This window comes from Erpetoichthys calabaricus, chromosome 3 (assembly GCF_900747795.2).
Source record: "Erpetoichthys calabaricus chromosome 3, fErpCal1.3, whole genome shotgun sequence".
Taxonomy (NCBI): domain Eukaryota; kingdom Metazoa; phylum Chordata; class Cladistia; order Polypteriformes; family Polypteridae; genus Erpetoichthys; species Erpetoichthys calabaricus.
Genome location: NC_041396.2, coordinates 302,216,546 through 302,236,837, shown reverse-complemented (window position 1 = coordinate 302,236,837; position 20,292 = coordinate 302,216,546).

Here is a 20,292-nt window from a genome sequence, read left to right as displayed (position 1 = left end):
GGTCATTTGGAAGTCCCTTAAAGTATGGACAATAAATAACATTTTAGAATAAGCATTTACAGTAAATTGAGGAAGCAGATTCTCTCTCCAGTTTCTGTAGCCGAGGATCAGACCGCCAAGGTCCCCGCCTTCGGCCACCACCCAACTCACACTGCACCCGACCTCCTTGGCCCCTCCCATAGGTGGTGAAGCCATGGGAAGGGGGACCCACGTTACCTCTTCGGGCTGTGCCCGGCTGAGCCCCATGGGTGCAGGCCTGGCCAGCAGGTGCTCGCCATCGAGCCCCACCTCCAGGCCTGGCTCCAGAGGGGGGCCCCGGTGACCTGCGTCCGGGCAAAGGAAAACGTCGTCCAAAGTTTTGATTCATCATTGGAGGTTTGTTGAACCGCTCTCTGTCTCATCCCTCACCTAGGACCAGTTTGCCTTGGGTGGCCCAACCAGGGGCATAAAGCCCCGGACAACAGAGCTCCTAGGATCATTGGGACACGCAAACCCCTCCACCACGATAAGGTCCTCTCAGCCGAAAAAGGGTGGAGTGCCCTCTCAGGGTTGGGAGTGAGATCAAGCCCCAAGTGGAGGAGTTCAAGTATCTCAGGATCTTGTTCACGAGTGAGGGAAGAATGGAGCGTGAGATCGACAGGCGGATCGGTGCGGCATCCGCAGTAATGCGGGCGCTGCATCGGTCTGTCGTGGTGAAAAAGGAGCTGAGCCGCAAAGCTCTCAATTTACCAGTCGATCTATGTTGCTACCCTCACCTATGGTCATGAGCTATGGGTAGTGACCAAAAGAACGAGATCACGAATACAAGCAGCTGAAATGAGTTTCCTCCGCAGGGTGTCTGGGCTCTCCCTTAAAGATAGGGTGAGAAGCTCAGAGTAGAGCCACTGCTCCTCCGCATCAAGAGGAGTCAGATGAGGTGGCTCAGGCATCTGATCAGGATGCCTCCTGGTCGCCTCCCTGGTGAGGTGTTCCGGGCACATCTAACTGGGAGGAGGCCCCAGGGAAGACCCAGGACATGCTGGAGGGACTATGTCTCCCGGCTGGCCTGGGAACGCCTTGGGATTCTCCCGGAAGAGCTAGAAGAAGTGGTCGGGGAGAGGGAAGTCTGGGCATCTCTGCTCAAGCTGCTGCCCCCGCGACCCGACCTCGGATAAGCAGAAGAGGATGGATGGATGGATTCTCTCTCCTCTTTTTCTATTCTGTTTTTATTTATTTATTTATTTACATATCTCTCTATTATAAAAAAAAACTTGGGACGAGACTGCGACGAGACATGATATTTTGAAGAGAGATCTTTGAGAGACAGAGAGACGCTTTCACGTCCCACGAGACAGGCAAGTCACATCATAATTACAACCTTTGGAACCAAGTCCCATGATACACATGCAGAGCAGGTTAGAGATAATGGAAGTAGGAAAGTTTGAAAGTCTTTAGAAAACGAGAGTAAAGCTCACATTATTGCAAACAAATGGAAAATATTACTCGGTGAAGCAACGGAACAGCGAAAAGAGATCGAATAGTGTGTGAAGGACAGCCGGGTCCCATGCCCGGCAGGGACGCCCCTGCTGCATCTGTTCCGGGGGAGCAGCCATGGTCACCTCAATACCTCCCCCGGGACGCTTGGTGGCAGCCTCCCTGGCAGCCAATGATTCCCCAACCCGGCGCATGGCTCCATGGAAGATGGAGTCCTCCACAGCCTGGTTGGGGGCTCAGATGGCCGCCAGGGGGAGCTGCATGGAGTCAGCAGCCTGGCTGGTCATATCTTCTGCCCCACCCAGAAGGCCAATTAGGACCAGGTGGCCAAGTACCTAGAACGCTTATGGGTGGGGTATAAAAAGGGCCAGCCACCATCAGTCGAGAGAGCCAGAGTCGGGAGGAGGAGGACTAAGCCTGAGGAGGAGTGGTGGTGAAGAAGAGAAGAGAAGTGTAGAGTGTAGTGGTAATATTTAAGTGCTTGTGGGACTGTGTTGGGCCTGTGGGACATGGGGAAGGCATGCCCCACGGCTGAAGAAAAATAAAGAAACTTTGTTTTACACGTGCCTCTGCCTCAGTCTGTGCCGGGTCGGGCGCTATATAGCGTCTATATTACAAGTGTTTGAGGATGTCTGAGGGAGAAGAGAGATAATGCAGTGACTTTAAAACGTTCATAGCGCCGCACGAAATGCAGATCACGCAGCACAGGAGGAGCAGCAAGTCAGCAGCTGATCGAGCAAAGAGGAGGTATAAAAAACAACTGTTATTTGATTCTCATTGTATCACCGTTTAAGAGGGGTTTCAGAGGAGCGACCACGTCTCCTTGGGGTGTGTTCAGCCCCCCTCTTCACAACGACGCGTAGCATTTGGCGGGGCGGGGGTGGTGAGGGGGTTAGGGGTTGGCGAGCGAAGTGTGCTGGGGATAAACCCCCTAGTTTTTACTATTATTAAAGTGATACTCTGCTTACCTAGCTCTCTTTCTCATGGGTGGGGGTCGATTTGTTTCAAACCTGTTTTGTTAAACTTGACTAGCATGTATGGAATGTTTATTGAATTTAATAAAATAAAATATATATAAAAAACAATTAAGTATGGTCACCCCCTGGTGACACCCATGGAACCCGACAAGGCTGTCCTACGGGACTACAATACGTTTGCCTTGCAGGTGTCTGCACAGATAGCAATGCCTAGGAAAGTTTGCCCCTAGCATGTCAGGAGAAGCATGGCCAGGTTGTCTCCCTCTGTCTTTCCACCACAGTGGCCTCCCGGATGGGTATTGTTAATCATTCCAAGCCTGCCAGGATGTAACTGTGCCCAGTGCTCCACTGGCATCTTCTGCCTTTCTATTTGCTGAGGCAAGGCGATGCCCAATTTCTTGTGCCTTTGAAGGGCTGGCCCTCCCATCCAGGTAAAGAACCTTACCCTAACCCATGCATACTGTCCATCATACATCCCGGCCTTGTGTACATGTTGTTTTACTAATGAGATCTGGGCTGAGGTATCCTTCTGATGGCTCTACCATGATGGCTATGTCCGTGTATGTAACGCTGCCCAGTACAGCAGTGCACTGCCACTCCTTTCTCAGCAAGTCCCTTGCGGTCATAAAAGGGTTTTGCTTTGCCTTCCTGCTGTTCTATCTGTCAGTTTTCTTGATCTTCCAGTTCTTGTCTTGACCTCCACGGTTCTCCTTAATTGACATTTCTTAATGACATTTCATACTGTGGAAATGGCTTGCTGGAAGTGCTTTGATATCTTTTAATAGCCTTTCCCTTCTTTGTAGGAATCAATTAATTTATTAGATGAATAGACAGCACATTATTAGTCCAGAGTCGGAAATCTGGCTTTGAGCTACATTGTTTGTATGAAAATGTGCTATAGAAATAAATGTTGTTGTTGTTGTTAGATAGATAGATAGATAGATAGATAGATAGATAGATAGATAGATAGATAGATAGATAGATAGATAGATAGATAGAAATGAAAGGCACTATATAATAGATAGATAGATAGATAGATAGATAGATAGATAGATAGATAGATAGATAGATAGATAGATAGAAATGAAAGGATCTATATGATAGATAGATGGATAGATATAGATAGATAGATAGATAGATAGATAGATAGATAGATAGATAGATAGATAGATAGATAGATAGATAGATAGATAGATAGATAGATAGATATGAAAGGCACTATATAGATAGATTAGATAGATAGATAGATATGAAAGGATCTATATGATAGATAGATAGATAGATAGATAGATAGATAGATAGATAGATAGATAGATAGATAGATAGATAGAAATGAAAGGCACTATATAATAGATAGATAGATAGATAGATAGATAGATAGATAGATAGATAGATAGATAGATAGAAATGAAAGGATCTATATGATAGATAGATAGATAGATAGATAGATAGATAGATAGATAGATAGATAGATAGATAGATAGATAGATATGAAAGGCACTATATAGATAGATTAGATAGATAGATAGATGTGAAAGGATCTATATGATAGATAGATAGATAGATAGATAGATAGATAGATAGATAGATAGATAGATAGATAGATAGATAGAGAAGTGAAAGGCACTATATGAAAGATAGATAGATAGATAGATAGATAGATAGATAGATAGATAGATAGATAGATAGATAGATAGATAGATAGATATGAAAGGCACTATATAGATAGATTAGATAGATAGATAGATATGAAAGGATCTATATGATAGATAGATAGATAGATAGATAGATAGATAGATAGATAGATAGATAGATAGATAGATAGATAGATAGATAGATAGATAGAGAAGTGAAAGGCACTATATGATAGATAGATAGATAGATAGATAGATAGATAGATAGATAGATAGATAGATAGATAGATAGATATGAAAGGATCTATATGATAGATAGATAGATAGATAGATAGATAGATAGATAGATAGATAGATAGATAGAAATGAAAGGATCTATATGATAGATAGATAGATAGATAGATAGATAGATAGATAGATAGATAGATAGATAGATAGATAGATAGATAGATAGATAGATAGATATGAAAGGCACTATATAGATAGATTAGATAGATAGATAGATATGAAAGGATCTATATGATAGATAGATAGATAGATAGATAGATAGATAGATAGATAGATAGATAGATAGATAGATAGATAGATAGATAGATAGAGAAGTGAAAGGCACTATATGATAGATAGATAGATAGATAGATAGATAGATAGATAGATAGATAGATAGATAGATAGATAGATAGATAGATAGATAGATAGAGAAGTGAAAGGCACCATATGATAGATAGATAGATAGATAGACAGATAGATAGATAGATAGATAGATAGATAGATAGATAGATAGATAGATAGATAGATAGATAGATAGATAGATAGAGAAGTGAAAGGCACTATATGATAGATAGATAGATAGATAGATAGATAGATAGATAGATAGATAGATAGATAGATAGATAGATAGATAGATAGATAGATATGAAAGGATCTATATGATAGATAGATAGATAGATAGATAGATAGATAGATAGATAGATAGATAGATAGATAGATAGATAGATATGAAAGGCACTATATAGATAGATAGATAGATAGATAGATAGATAGATAGATAGATAGATAGATAGATAGATAGATAGATAGATATGAAAGGCACTATATAGATAGATAGATAGATATGAAAGGATCTATATGATAGATAGATAGATAGATAGATAGATAGATATGAAAGGCACTATATAGATAGATAGATAGATAGATAGATAGATAGATAGATAGATAGATATGAAAGGCACTATATAGATAGATAGATAGATATGAAAGGATCTATATGATAGATAGATAGATAGATAGATAGATAGATAGGGGGCGGCACGGTGGCGCAGTGGGTAGCGCTGCTGCCTCGCAGTTGGGAGACCTGGGGACCCGGGTTCACTTCCCGGGTCCTCCCTGCGTGGAGTTTGCATGTTCTCCCCGTGTCTGCGTGGGTTTCCTCCCACAGTCCAAAGACATGCAGGTTAGGTGGATTGGCGATTCTAAATTGGCCCTAGTGTGTGCTTGGTGTGTGGGTGTGTTTGTGTGTGTCCTGTGGTGGGTTGGCACCCTGCCCAGGATTGGTTCCTGCCTTGTGCCCTGTGTTGGCTGGGATTGGCTCCAGCAGACCCCCGTGACCCTGTGTTCGGATTCAGCGGGTTGGAAAATGGATGGATGGATGGATGGATGGATGGATGGATAGATAGATAGATAGATAGATAGATAGATAGATAGATAGATAGATAGATAGATAGATAGATAGATAGATAGATACTTTATTAATCCCAAGGGGAAATTCACATTCTCCAGCAGCAGCATACTGATACAATAAACAATATTAAATTAAAGATTAATATTAATGCAGGTAAAAAACAGACAATAACTTTATATAATGTTAACGTTTACCCCCCTGGGTGGAATTGAAGAGTCGCATAGTGTGGTGGAGGAACGATCTCCTCAATCTGTCTGTGGAGCAGGATGGTGACAGCAGTCTGTCGCTGAAGCTGCTCCCCTGTCTGGAGATGATCCTGTTCAGTGGATGCAGTGGATTCTCCATAATTAATAGGAGTCTGCTCAGCGCCCGTCGCTCTGCCACAGATGTCAAACTGTCCAGCTCCGTGCCTACAATACAGCCTGCCTTCCTCACCAGTTTGTCCAGGCGTGAGGCGTCTTTCTTCTTAATGCTGCCTCCCCAGCACACTACCACATAGAAGAGGGCGCTCGCCACAACCGTCTGATAGAACATCTGCAGCATCTTATTGCAGATGTTGAAGGACGCCAGTCTTCTAAGGAAGTATAGTCGGCTCTGTCCTCTCTTGCACAGAGCATCAGTATTGGCAGTCCAGTCCAGTTGATCATCCAGCTGCACTCCCAGGTATTTATAGTTCTGCGCCATCTGCACACAGTTGTATGTACACATATTGTGTGATGGGCACAGGTGAACTGGTCATGTGGCGGCTTGTTTTGTGTCTCATTATTGTTTGGCTGCTAATTAAAGAAAAAGAAACAACAAAGTGGTCTGAGTCAACTTATTTTTGCCTTAGTTTTAATTAACTTAATTAGCAGCAAAAACTGGTCACTAATGAAGAAGATGGTTAGAATGAAAACCTGTAGCCACTGCGGCCCTCCAGGCCTGGAGTTCGACACCCATGTCTTAAGGTGAACAACAGTATGGGGTCTTCGTTGTCTTGTTTTTCATTTTAAAATTCTCCACACATTCTCTTTTGGTGACAGGTGGGCACTGCAAGCAGGCCAATCCAGCACCCAGACCCTTTTCTTCCTCAGCCTTGCCTTTGTCACCTGTGCAGAATGTGTCTTTGCATTGTCTTGTTGAAAAATGCATGGACATCCCTGGAAAAGATGTCATCTTGAAGGCAACATATGTTGCACTGAAATCTCAATGTACTTTTCTGCATTAATGCTGGAGTCACAGAAGTATAAGGGCACTGACACAACCCCATACCATGGGAGATCCTGCAGGCTTTTGGACTTGTCGCTGATAACAATCTGTGTGGTCCGGAGCACACAGCGTCCATTTGTTGCAAGACCTGGAGTACTGACTCATCTGAGCACAATACACGTTTACTTCCACTGTGTAAAGGGCCATCCCAGATGCCTCTGAGCCCAGAGAAGTCAACACCATTTCTGGACGTGGATAACACGAGGTATCTTTTTGGCACAGTAATGTTTGAAGTGGCATTTTTGAATTGAACTCCCTATTGCAGTGCTTGACAAAGGTTTGCTAAAGTCATCAGGCTCGGCCCATGTGGTGATATCAGCAATTGATGATGCAGTGCCTGTCGTCGGAGGGATTGGAGATCACGGCTCTTCAGCTTAGGCTGGCGCCCTTTACGCGCTGAAAATCCCCCAGATTCCTTGAATCAGGGAGGGAGAAATAATCAAATCTCTTCCAACTTTTCCTAGTGGAACATTGTTTTGAATCGCTTCGATCATTTTCTTACGCATTTGTTGACAAACTGGAGCTCCTCTGCCCATCTCTGCTCCTGGTATTTTGTGGATACCAAATCCTGATTGCAGTCACCTGTTTGAAATCACGTCATTATTTCATTTTTTGACCTAATTACTGGGGCAAATTTGCCCCTAATTCAAAGTTTTTTTTTAGGATCTGTTGCAGGCCTGAAATACAGGAATGAATGTACATTAACAAATGAAATGAAGCCAACCAGACCAAACATGAAATACAGTGCATCTGGAAAGTATCATTAAGTGGACTTTGCTTTTGATTTCCTTGCTGACAGTGTGAACCCAAGATACAGTGCATCCAGAAAGTATTCACAGCACATCACTTTTTCCACATTTTGTTATGTCACAGCCTTATTCCAAAATGGATTCAATTCATTTTTATCCTCAGAATTCTACACACAACACCCCATAATGACAACGTGAAAAAAGTTTACTTGAGGTTTTTGCAAATTTATTAAAAATAAAAAAACGGAGAAATCCCATGTCCATAAGTATTCACAGCCTTTGCTCAATACTTTGTCGATGCCCCTTTGGCAGCAATTCCAGCCTCAAGTCTTTTTGAATATGATGCCACAAGCTTGGCACACCTATCCTTGGCCAGTTTGGCCCATTCCTCTTTGCAGCACCTCTCAAGCTCCATCAGGTTGGATGGGAAGCGTCGCTGCACAGCCATTTTAAGATCTCTCCAGAGATGTTCAATCAGATTCAAGTCTGGGCTCTGGCTGGGCCACTCAAGGACATTCACAGAGTTGTCCTGAAGCCACTCCTTTGATATCTTGGCTGTGTGCTTAGGGTCGTTGTCCTGCTGAAAGATGAACCGTCGCCCCAGTCTGAGGTCAAGAGCGCTCTGGAGCAGGTTTTCATCCAGGATGTCTCTTTACATTGCTGCAGTCATCTTTCCCTTTATCCTGACTAGTCTCCCAGTCCCTGCCACTGACAAACATCCCCACAGCATGATGCTGCCACCACCATGCTTCACTGTAGGAATGGTATTGGCCTGGTGATGAGCGGTGCCTGGTTTCCTCCAAACGTGACGCCTGGCATTCACACCAAAGAGTTCAATCTTTGTCTCATCAGACCAGAGAATTTTCTTTCTCATGGTCTGAGAGTCCTTCAGGTGCCTTTTGGCAAACTCCAGGCGGGCTGCCATGTGCCTTTTACTAAGGAGTGGCTTCCGTCTGGCCACTCTACCATACAGGCCTGATTGGTGGATTGCTGCAGAGATGGTTGTCCTTCTGGAAGGTTCTCCTCTCTCCACAGAGGACCTCTGGAGCTCTGACAGAGTGACCATCAGGTTCTTGGTCACCTCCCTGACTAAGGCCCTTCTCCTCCAATCGCTCAGTTTAGATGGCCGGCCAGCTCTAGGAAGAGTCCTGGTGGTTTCGAACTTCTTCCACTTATGGATGATGGAGGCCACTGTGCTCATTGGGACCTTCAAAGCAGCAGAAATTTTTCTGTAACCATCCCCAGATTTGTGCCTCGAGACAATCCTGTCTCAGAGGTCTACAGACAATTCCTTTGACTTCATGCTTGGTTTGTGCTCTGACATGAACTGTCAACTGTGGGACCTTCTATAGACAGGTGTGTGCCTTTCCAAATCATGTCCAGTCAACTGAATTTACCACAGGTGGACTCCAATGAAGCTGCAGAAACATCTCAAGGATGATCAGGGGAAACAGGATGCACCGGAGCTCAATTTGGAGCTTCATGGCAAAGGCTGTGAATACTTATGTACATGGGATTTCTCAGTTCTTTTTATTTTTAATAAATTTGCAAAAACCTCAAGTAAACTTTTTTCACGTTGTCATTATGGGGTGTTGTGTGTAGAATTCTGAGGATAAAAATGAATTTAATCCATTTTGGAATAAGGCTGTAACATAACAAAATGTGGAAAAAGTGATGCGCTGGGAATACTTTCTGGATGCACTGTATATAGATAGAATTCTTTATTGTCATTATAAATACACATATAGAAATTTTTTTTGGTAGGACTCGGCTTCAAGGCAGAATACTTAAATACACAATACACTATAAATAATAAAATAAACATAATAAGTTTAAAAGACAGCAGCAATAAAACATTATCAAGTCCAGACTTTTCCCTAGGTAGTACGTCTACAGAGACCAGTGATGTGAATACGAGTGTCTGTGTTTGATTACGAGGGAAAGTGTGTGTGAATGTCTACAGGGGAGCAGGTTAGGGGTAGATGTAGATGTATGTGTGGGTATCAGCAGGGGCAGATGGACTTCACAGCTCTGAGGAAAAAGCTGTCTTTCAGTTTGCTGGTGCGTGTTTTTATGTTTCTGTACCGCTTTCCCGAAGGCAGTGGTACAAACAGTCCATTTCCCGGATGGGTGAGATCCGCAGCTATACATTTGGCCCTCTTCTGCACCCTTCCAGCATATACAGAGTCCAGGTCTAGGAGAGGACTTCCCACGATCCCCTGTGCTGTTCTCACCACCCGTGCCAAGTCCTTCCTGTCCTGTGCTGTGCAGCTGCCATACCACACTGTCATACTGTGACAGAGAATGCTTTCTGTAGCGGATCTGTAGAAGTTTGTGAGCAGCCGAGAGGAGAATCCAGCACGTCTCATCTTCCTGAGGAAAAAGAGTCTTTGTAGGGCCTTCTTTACCAGGTGAGATGTGTTCAAAGACCAGGTCAGATCCGATGTGATGTGGATACCCAAGAACTTGATATTGTCCACACACATTACGGCCTCCTCATGTATGAATATAGGAGCATGTTCTGTTCTTCTGGACCTCCTTTAGTCCACAATGACTTCTTTGGTCTTGCTGGTGTTCAAGATGAGTTTGTTGGCTGAGCACCATAGTGCTAGGTGTTGTATCTCCTCTCTGTAGTGAGTTTCATCAATGTCTAATATGAGACCCACCACGGTCGTATCATCCGCAAACTTCACAACCATATTTGTGGCATGGATGGCAGACCAATCGTGCGTAAATAACGTGAAGAGTGCTGGGCTGAGCACACAACCCTGTGGCGTGCCTGTGTTCAAAACCAGTGTTTGTCAGGCTGATGTACGATCTCCAATTCTAACCATCTGAGGCCTGTGGGTGAGAAAGTCCCTGATCCAGAGACACAACAATGTGGACAGACCCAGATTATAAAGCTTTTGTACCAGCTTGTCCGAGATTACGGTGTTAAACGCGGAACTAAAATCGACGAATAGCATCCTAACATAAGTGTTAGGGCACTGCAGATGAGTCGGGGCTGTGTGAAGTGCCATTGAGACGGCATCCTCTGTAGATCTGTTCCTCCTGTAGGCGAACTGATGGTTGTCAAATCCAGCAGGAATGGCATCCTTGATGTACTTTAGGAGGATTCTCTCAAAGCACTTCATTATTACTGGGGTCAGCGCCACAGGGCGTTAATCATTAAGGCAGGTGGCTGGTGATTTTTTTGGGCACTGGCACAATAGTGGAGGATTTGAGGCAGACAGGGACCATTGCAAGTTGTAGAGAAAGGTTGAAAATGTCCAGAAAGGCTCCAGCCAATTGATCAGCACATATTTTCAGTGTCTTACCTGACACCTTATCCGGCCCTGCAGCTCTGTTGGTGTTGATCCTCCTCAGGATGGACCTCACTTGGTGTAGCTGCAGGACTAGAGGCTGATGCTGCTCCTCCAGCCAAGGGAGATGTACAGTCTCCCTACTGCTAGATGCATCAAAACGTGCAAAGAAACTGTTCAAGGTGTCAGGGAGAGTAGGGTCATAGCTGACCTGCTGATCGCTGCGCTTATAATCCGTTATGGTCTTTAAGCCTCTCCACATGTTCCATGGGTCGTTGTTATCAAAATACTCCTCGATACGCTGTTTGTATCTGTATTTTGTCAGGTTTATTCCTTTATTTAGTTCTTTTTGGGCTTTGCTATATTCCAGCCTATCGCCTGACCTACTGTATATGCAGCGTCCCAGGCTTTAAGCAGGGACCTCACTGTATTGTCCAGCTACGGTTTCTGATTTGGAAACATCCTAAAGGTCTTCGTGGGTAGGACAGCATCAGTACAGAACTGCACATAGGACAGGACAAATGATGTATATCCCTTAAGCACTTTTGTATGAAAATGTGCTATATAAATAAATGTTGTTGTTGTTGTCACAGGAGGCTGGGGGTCAGACCCAGCAGGGACACATGGAAGGACCGGGAGGTGGTCTATACGTCCCCCGGGCCACGAGGGGGCAATCACCCTGGATGTTGAGGGGACCACGGGAAAGGGGCAAGGAGGCTCAAGCCCACTGGGACGTGTGGCCACCGCCAGGGGACGCCCTGAGCGTTGTCGAGCCCGGGAGATCGACACTTCCACCACATCTGGGAAGGTAGAGGACGGACCTTCCAGGAATGCCCGGAGTGATTCCGAGTGCAAGGACAGCCACACCAGGAAGTGCTGCCGGAAGAACATCATCAAGCACCTGGAGCACATCCGGGTGGAGATAAAAGGGGTCGCCTCTCTACAAGCAGGGAGCTAGAGTAAGGTGACCATCCATCCCCATTTTCCGGGGACATTCCCCTTTTTCGGACAACTGTCCCCACTCAGAAACATGTCCGCGGTTTAAGATTTCGTCCCTGGTTTCAGCTGGTTCACTTTTTTGAATGTATCTCACCACCACGATAATTTGAACTCGGCGCGCGTGCGCGGTGTTTTGACGGAGGTTCTGCTTTACCAGATCCTGCAACTTTGGCGAGAAATCACGTGATAAGTTTTCGCTTTGTACTCTGTAATGTTTAGAGTCCCTACTCGTGATCTGTAGATTCTTGTAGAATCCAAGGACATTGTGGAAAAGAGCCGTGTTAGGGGTGTTTGGTGCGGGAGCACTGTGTGCTGTGCGGGACTTTGGAAAAATAAATGTGTGTTTGATAAAGTGCTGGTGTTCAGACCCGGGTCTCACACCCTCTAGATCTGAGCCCACTTTGAACACTACCCAGTCAGTATGCTCAAAACAGTCCTGTAATGCTGAAGATGTTAATATGTTTGGACCTTTGGCAACCCATATCTTTATTTTGTAGCCATCAGTCTTGAACTATAACAGATTTTGTTCTTCTATATTACCTCTGTTTATGTCAGCCTTATGTGGAAAAGTTCACCAGGTTTACAAAGATGTACACGAGCAGAAGGCCGAAACAAAAGACCAGTCCCGTCTACATCTAAGAATTGTAGGAAGAGAAATCAAAGCAAAAGTCAAGGACGGGGAAATCTTCATAGTCCAACTAATGCACCACGATGATAGTTTTTTTCCTTGATATTCGCAAATTCGGACAGTGACACATCCAATGCGCCAGTTCTTATAGCGACATAACTTCCAGGACTGCATTTCATAGCAACCATCATTGCTGTCATTACAACGATGGAACAAAAATATGAGACGATAACACCACAAAATAATTTCTAATGCAGTGGATTCAGACAGTCTTCAGACACCCTCACTATCTGTACACTTAATTATGTTGAATATTTCATTTTAAATGGATAACTTTGCCATTTTTTTGCCCATCAATTTGCACTCAATAATTTGTGGCAGGCGGGTATCAGCAAGAGTGAAAGGGAAGGTCTACAGGACAGTAGTGAGACCAGCTATGTTATATGGGCTGGAGACGGTGGCACAGGAGACAGAGCTGGAGGTGGCAGAGTTAAAGATGCTAAGATTTACATTGGGTGTGACGAGGATTAGAAATGAGGACATTAGAGAGTCAGCTCAGGTGGGACGGCTGGGAGACAAAGTCAGAGAGGTGAGATTGCGCTGGTTTGGACATGTGCAGAGGAGAGATAAGGGGTATAATGGGAAAAGGGTGCTAAGGATAGAGCTGCCAGGGAAGAGGAACAGAGGAAGGCCTAAGAGAAGGTTTATGGATGTGGTGAGAGAGGACATGCAGGTGATGGGTGTAACAGAACAAGATGATGAGGACAGAAAGATATGGAAGAAGATGATCCGCTGTGGCAACCCCTAACGGGAGCAGCCGAAAAAAGAAGAAGAAGAAGCCATAATGACAAAAAGAAAACTTGTTTTCAGAAAGGTCTGTAAATTTATTAAAAATCAAAAACTGAACTCTCATTTCTAGAAGTATTCAGACCCCTAATTCAGTATTTTATAGAAGCCCCTTTGGCAGCCATCACAGCTACAAGTCTTCTTGGGTAAATTTTTGCACACCTGGATTTGGGCAATTTATCTCATTCTTCCTGGCAGATCCTCTAAAGCTCCGTTAGATTTGATGGGAAGTGTCTATAAATGGCCATCTTCGGGTCACTCCACACATGTTCTATGAGGTTCAAGTCCAGGCTTTGGCTGGAGCACTCAAGGACACTCATGATAGATAGATAGATAGATAGATAGATAGATAGATAGATAGATAGATAGATAGATAGATAGATAGATAGATAGATAGATAGATAGATAGATAGATAGATAGATAGATGATACTTTATTAATCCCAAGGGGAAATTCACACTCATAGACATGTCCTGATGCCACACCAGAGTTGTCTTGGCTATATGCTTTAGGTTCTTGTCATGTGGAAAGATGAACTGTCACCCCAGTCTTAGGTGGCATGCGCTCTGGAACAGGTTTTGTTTTTTTCAAAGACATCTCAGTATGTGATTGTATTCATCCTACTGTCAATTCTGGCCAGTCTCCCTGATCCATAGACCCCATAGTATGATGCTGTCACCACCACACTTCACTGTAGAGATGGTATTAGACAGGTGATGAAAAGTAGCTGGTCTTCGCCAGATGTAATGCTCAGAGTTGTGCCCAGTGAGTTTAGTGTTTGTCTCTTCAGACCAGAGAATCTTTCTCCTTATGCTTTGGAGAAGTCAGGCAGGCTGGTATGTGCAGTGGCTTCCATCTGATTGACGGAGTGCTGCTAAGATGACCATCCCTTCCAACAGGTTCCTCAATCTCAGCAGAGGACTTCTAAAGCTCTATTAGAGCGACCATTTTTTTGGTCACCTCCCTGACCAGGGCTCTTCTTGCTCAGTTACTCAGTTTGGCCTGGTGGTTCCAAATTTATTTCATTTCACAATGATTGATATCGCCACAAGACAGTGCTTGGAGTTCTGCCCAAAGAGGTCATTTTTTGTCTCATCAGACCAGAGACTGCTTTTCTTCATGCTCTCCGAGTCCTTTAAACTGTCATATGCCTTTTACTCAAAAGTGGCTTCAGTGTGCTGCTGAGATGGTCAGTTTTCTGACAGGTTCTCTCATCTCAGCAGAGGACTTCTTACGCTCTGTTAGAGCAATGCCCGGTTACTCAGTTTGGCCAGACAGCCAACTCTAGGAAAAGTCTAATGGTTTCAAACTTCTTCTATTCCATAATTACTGAGGTCAGTGTGCTCCTGGGAACACTCAAAGCTCCAGAAATGGTTTTATCTCCTTGCCCTGATCTGTGTCTCACCACAATTTGACCCCAGAGGTCCACGGAGAGTTCCTTAGACTTCATGGCTTGGTTTTTCTCCTTACATGCAGTGTGAATTGTGGACCTTCTATACACAGGTCCACGTGTACCTTTCTAAATGATGTCCAGTTAATTCAGTTGTCCACAGGTGGACTCCAATTAAGTTCATCTCTAGGATAATTAAACCAAACAAGATGGAGCTGAACACAATCTGAGTGCCACAGTAAAGGGTCAGAAGACGTCTAAAAATTAGAGATTTCAGTGAATCTGCAAACATTTCTGAAAACATGGGCTCACTTTGTCTTTATGAGTTATTGAGTGTAGATTCTTCTTCTTCTTCTTAGAGGTTGCCACAGCGGATCATTTTTTCCATCTCTTCCTGTCCTCTGCATTTTGCTCTTTTACACCATCACCTGTATGTCCTCTCTCACCACATCCATAAACCTTCTCTTAGACCTTCCTCTGTTCCTCATCCCTGGCAGCTCTATCCTTAGCACCCTTCACTCAATATACTCAGCATCTCTCCTCTGCACATGTCCAAACCAACGCAATCTCGCTCTCTCTGACTTTGTCTCCAAACCATCCCACCTGCTTCTAATGTCCTCATTTCTAATCCTGTCCATCCTTGTCACACCCAATGCAACTCTTAGTATCTTTAACTCTGCCACCTCCAGCTCTGTCTCATGTGCCACCGTCTCCAGCCCATATAACATAGCTGGTCTCACTACTGTCCTATAGACCTTCCCTTTCACTCCTGACACTCTTCTCCACCCACTCCACCCTGCCTGCACTCTCTTCTTCACTTCTCTTCCACAATCCCCATTACTCTGTACTGTTGATCCCAAGTATTTAAACTTATCCACCTTCGCCAACTCTACTCCCCTCATCCTCACCATTCCACTGATCTCCCTCTCATTTACACACATGTATTCTGTCTTGGTGGTCCTACTGACCTTCATTCCTCTCCAGTCTAGAGCATATCTCCACCTCTCCAGGGTCTCCTTGACCTGCTCGCTACAGACCACAATGTCATCAGCAAACATCATTATCCACGGGGACTCCTGTCTAATCTCGTCTGTCCACCTGTCCATCACCATTAAAATAAGAAAGGGCTCAGAGCCGATCCCTGATGTAATCCCACCTCCGTCACTCCTACCTCAGATCTCACCACGGTCACACTTCCCTTGTACATATCCTGTACAACTGTTACGTACGTCTCTGCCACTCCCATCTTCCTCATACAATACCACAGCTCCTCTCGAGACCACCTGTCATATGCTTTCTCCAGGTCCACAAAGATGCAATGCAACTACTTCTGGCCTTCTCTGTACTTCTTCATCAACCTTTTGATGGGCAAAAATGGCAGTTTGTTTATGCTTGTCTCTTTGTTCGTAGTGTATTTTTGTCCACTGTCTTGAGGAAACATGCAAGTAAGACTTTTACTGTATTGCTGCTACATGACAATAAACGTGACCTTAACTTTGTGAGAATATTTTTCTGCATGGTGAGCCCTGGTGCTCCTAGATGACTGCTGCATTGTCCCACAGTGAGGTGGAGGTGATGGCTAACCTGGCCCCCCAAGGCCACACAGCCATTTCATTCATTTTTGTGAAGCTGAATGGTCACACAATAGGCCTTTTATTAATAACTGTGAAAACATCATGCAGGTAGGGCCAGCACATCTGGCCATTAGAATATCAGCTCTGTCATTCCTGCTCACAATGACAGAAGTTGAAATTTGAGTACCATGTAACTGGTGGCTGGCAGCGGGATTCAGCCGTCATTCACTGTACAGAAATGCACAGCAGGTGAATCGATAAGAGATGTGTGCACCGCAGAGCTTGACATTTCAAGGTGAAGAACGTCAGAGCGAGAGACGCAACCAGCGGATCACTGAGACTTATCTACCGGAGATCTGCACAGCTGAAGTCAGAAGTTTCCATCCACTTCAGCTGAATTCTTTCAAACTCACTTTCTAAGTCCTTCACAGTTTTTATCCTAACAATCTATAAATTCGGCAAATCCTTTAAGGTATCTACTTTGTGCCAGGCAAAAGTAATTTTTTCCACCAATGTTCACAAAGCTCAGATTATTTCACTTTTTATTGACCATATCACAATTCCAGTGGGTCACACGTTTACAGAGACTTTGTTAACTGGGCCTTTAAACAGTTTGGAAAATTCCAGAAAATTATGCCAAGCATTTAGACAATGAGACAATTATCTTCTGATAGCCAACTAACCTCACTGGAGTCAACATGTGGATGTATGTTAAGGCCTACCATCAAACTCGCAGCCTCTTTGCTTGACATAATGGGAAAATCAAAACAAATTAGCCAATACCTCAAAAAAAATGTAGGACCTCCACAAAACTGGTTCATCCTTGGGAACAATTTCCATACGTCTGAAGGTTCCATGTTCATCTGTACAAACAATAATACACAAGTATAAACACCACGGGAGCACCCAGCTTTGTACCGCTCAGGAAGGAGACACATTGTGTCTTCGAGAGAAGAACAGACTTTGGCACAAAAAGTGCAAATCAATCCCAGAACAACAGCAAAGGACCTTGTGAAGATGCTGGAGGACGCAGGTAGACAAGTATCTACATCCACAGTAAAACAAGTCCGACATCGACATCACCTGAAAGGCTGCTCAGCAAGGAAGAAGCCACTGCTCCAAAGCCACCATCAAAAAGCCAGAGTGCAGTTTGCAACTGGTACATGGGGATAAAGATCTGACCTTCTGGAGAAATGTCCTCTGGTCTGATGAAACCCTGATTGACGATAATGACCATCGTTATGTTTGGTGGAAAAAGGGTGAGGCCTGCAAGCCACAAAACAACAGTCAAGCATGGGGGTGGGAGCATCATGTTGTGGGGGCTGCAGCACTTTGGAAAATAGTTGGCATCATGATGAAGGCAAATAATGGCGATAAACTACAGCAACATCTCAAGAGCTCAGCAAGGAAGTTGAAGCTCAGTCGTAAATAGGTCTTTCAAATGGACAAGGACCCCAAGCAGACCTCCAGAGTTGTGGCAAAATGGACAACAAGTTCAACTTATTGGAGTAGCCATCACAAAGCCCTGACCTCAATCTGACTGAAAATGCCTGTGGGAGCAATGAGGCCTACAAACCTGCCCCAGTTACACCAGTTCTGGAGGAATTAAAAATTCCAGTAACTTATTGTAAGCAGGTTGGGAAAGGCCACTCAAAACGTTTGGCTTAAGTTAAACAAATTAAAGGCGATGCCACCAAATATTAAGAAAGTGTGTGTACACACCCACTGGAATTGTGATATCGTCAATAAAAAGTGAAATACTCGGAGGTCTGTGAACATTGTTGGAAAAAATGATTTTGCCCTGCACAAAGTAGACGTCTTAAATGATAGGCAAAATTTATAGTTTGTTAGGATAAAATCTGTGGAGGGCGTAGAAAGTGAGTTTTAAAGAATTCAACCCAAATTGGATGGAAACGCCTGACTTCAACTGTAGGTATTGCTGTTTCCTTTTGAAATTTTCTGGTTTTGGATTTCATATTTGGGACTTGATTAACTTGTATTGTCTTGGTAGGCAACTTCTTGTAGCCCACTTTTTTTGTTCTCTTGAGCATTCTGTTACATTTTATTAGTTTTTGTAATAAATATTTTCCTTCATAAAGAGACTTTGAGGGACTTGTCTCTTCTAGTCGCAGTTTTCACAGCTTCTCTCTCTCTAGCAATGCATTATTGCATATTCTGTGACTTTGATGGTCTTTTTGAATGTTGAAAGTCAGCAGATGTTGAGTGTGAGCATGATAAACACAGAGAGGATTCTCAATGTCTCAAAAGAAATGAAAGTCCTCCTTGAGATCAATGATCTTATTAACAAAAGCGGCTGCTTCCAAAGGTTTAGGTTTAGGTTTATTTGTCATATACAGTATAGGTTAACACAGGGTCAATATACCATGAAATGTGTATGACGACAAAAACAAGTCACTCAGCTTAGATCCAATAAAGCTAAAAAAATAATTTAAAAAAATTACAAGTTAAAAATAGACAAGCCATATAAAATAAAATATGTACGTTTTAAAAGAAGTTACAGAGCAATATGAGTTGAATGAGCAACAAGTACAAATGACAGTTATTGCACAGATAATGTTTTATAAGTACAGATGCATATTCCATGAAGTGCAGATGCATGTTCCAGCCAGTATTCAGAGTGTGTGCAGGTACAGTTTGTGTGAGAGTAGCGCAATGTAAGTGTAATGTACGTGTATGTAAGTGTTCAGGTGTTGCTGTTGAGGAGTAGAATGGCCTGGTGGTAAAAACTGTTCTTAAGTTTTGTAGTCCGAGCAGCCAGACTCCTGTATCGTCTGCTAGACGGTAACAAGGAGAACAGCTGGTGTGATGGATGGCTGTGGTCCTTTATGATGCTGCTTATCTTATGCAAGCACTGATGGAGGTAAATGTCTTCAATGGCAGGGAGACTCTTGCCCGTGATGAGCTCTGCTGCCTTCACCACTCTCTGTAGTGATTTCCGGCTGCTGGCAGAGCAGCTCCCATACCAGATGGTAATGCAGCCCGTCAGCAGACTCTCAACCACACTCCTGTAAAAGCTTGAGGTGATGTTGGCATTCATGCCAAACTTCATCAGCCTCCTCAGGATGTAGAGCCGCTGGCGAGCTTTCTTGACCACAGTGTCTATGTGAAGGGTCCACGAGAGATCCTCGGTGATGTTTACTCCGAGGAACTTGAAGCTGTTAACCCTTTCAACTTCTACGCCACTGATGTAGATGGCCTGGTGGGAGTTGGAGTTTGGCTTCACAACCCTGCTGGGTACCGTGGGTGCCACCATGTGATGCTGCAGGGAGACGAGGGGATTTTTATTTCCCATATAGCCTGGAAGTACTCCCAAGTCACGGGGACGGAAGAACAGAAGTACTTCCGGGCTAAAGAAAAATACAAGTCTTCATCTGACCCAGAAATGCTAATGAATCACAAGGACAGGAGCACTTCCGGGTCAAGAACTATATAAAGGACTGGTGGAGACCCAGCAAGCGAGTTGGAGTTGGGAGGTAGAGTGACGGAGCTGCTCGGAGGAGAAGAGGAATACAATTGAATTATTGATTGTTGATTTATTGTGTATTGTGGTGGTGGTGCTTTGAAAGCACATTTATCGAAGAAAAAAGAAATTAAAATATTTCCTGGTGTTTTTTCCTGGTGTCTTGAACATTTATCTAGTGGGTTTGAGGAGCGACAGCGCTCTCTAGTATCACACTAACCTCACTACACCGAGCAAAAATCGTAGCATCTTCAACTCTGCCACTTCCAGTTCTGCCTCCTGTCTTTTTGTCAGTGCCATGACAACAACA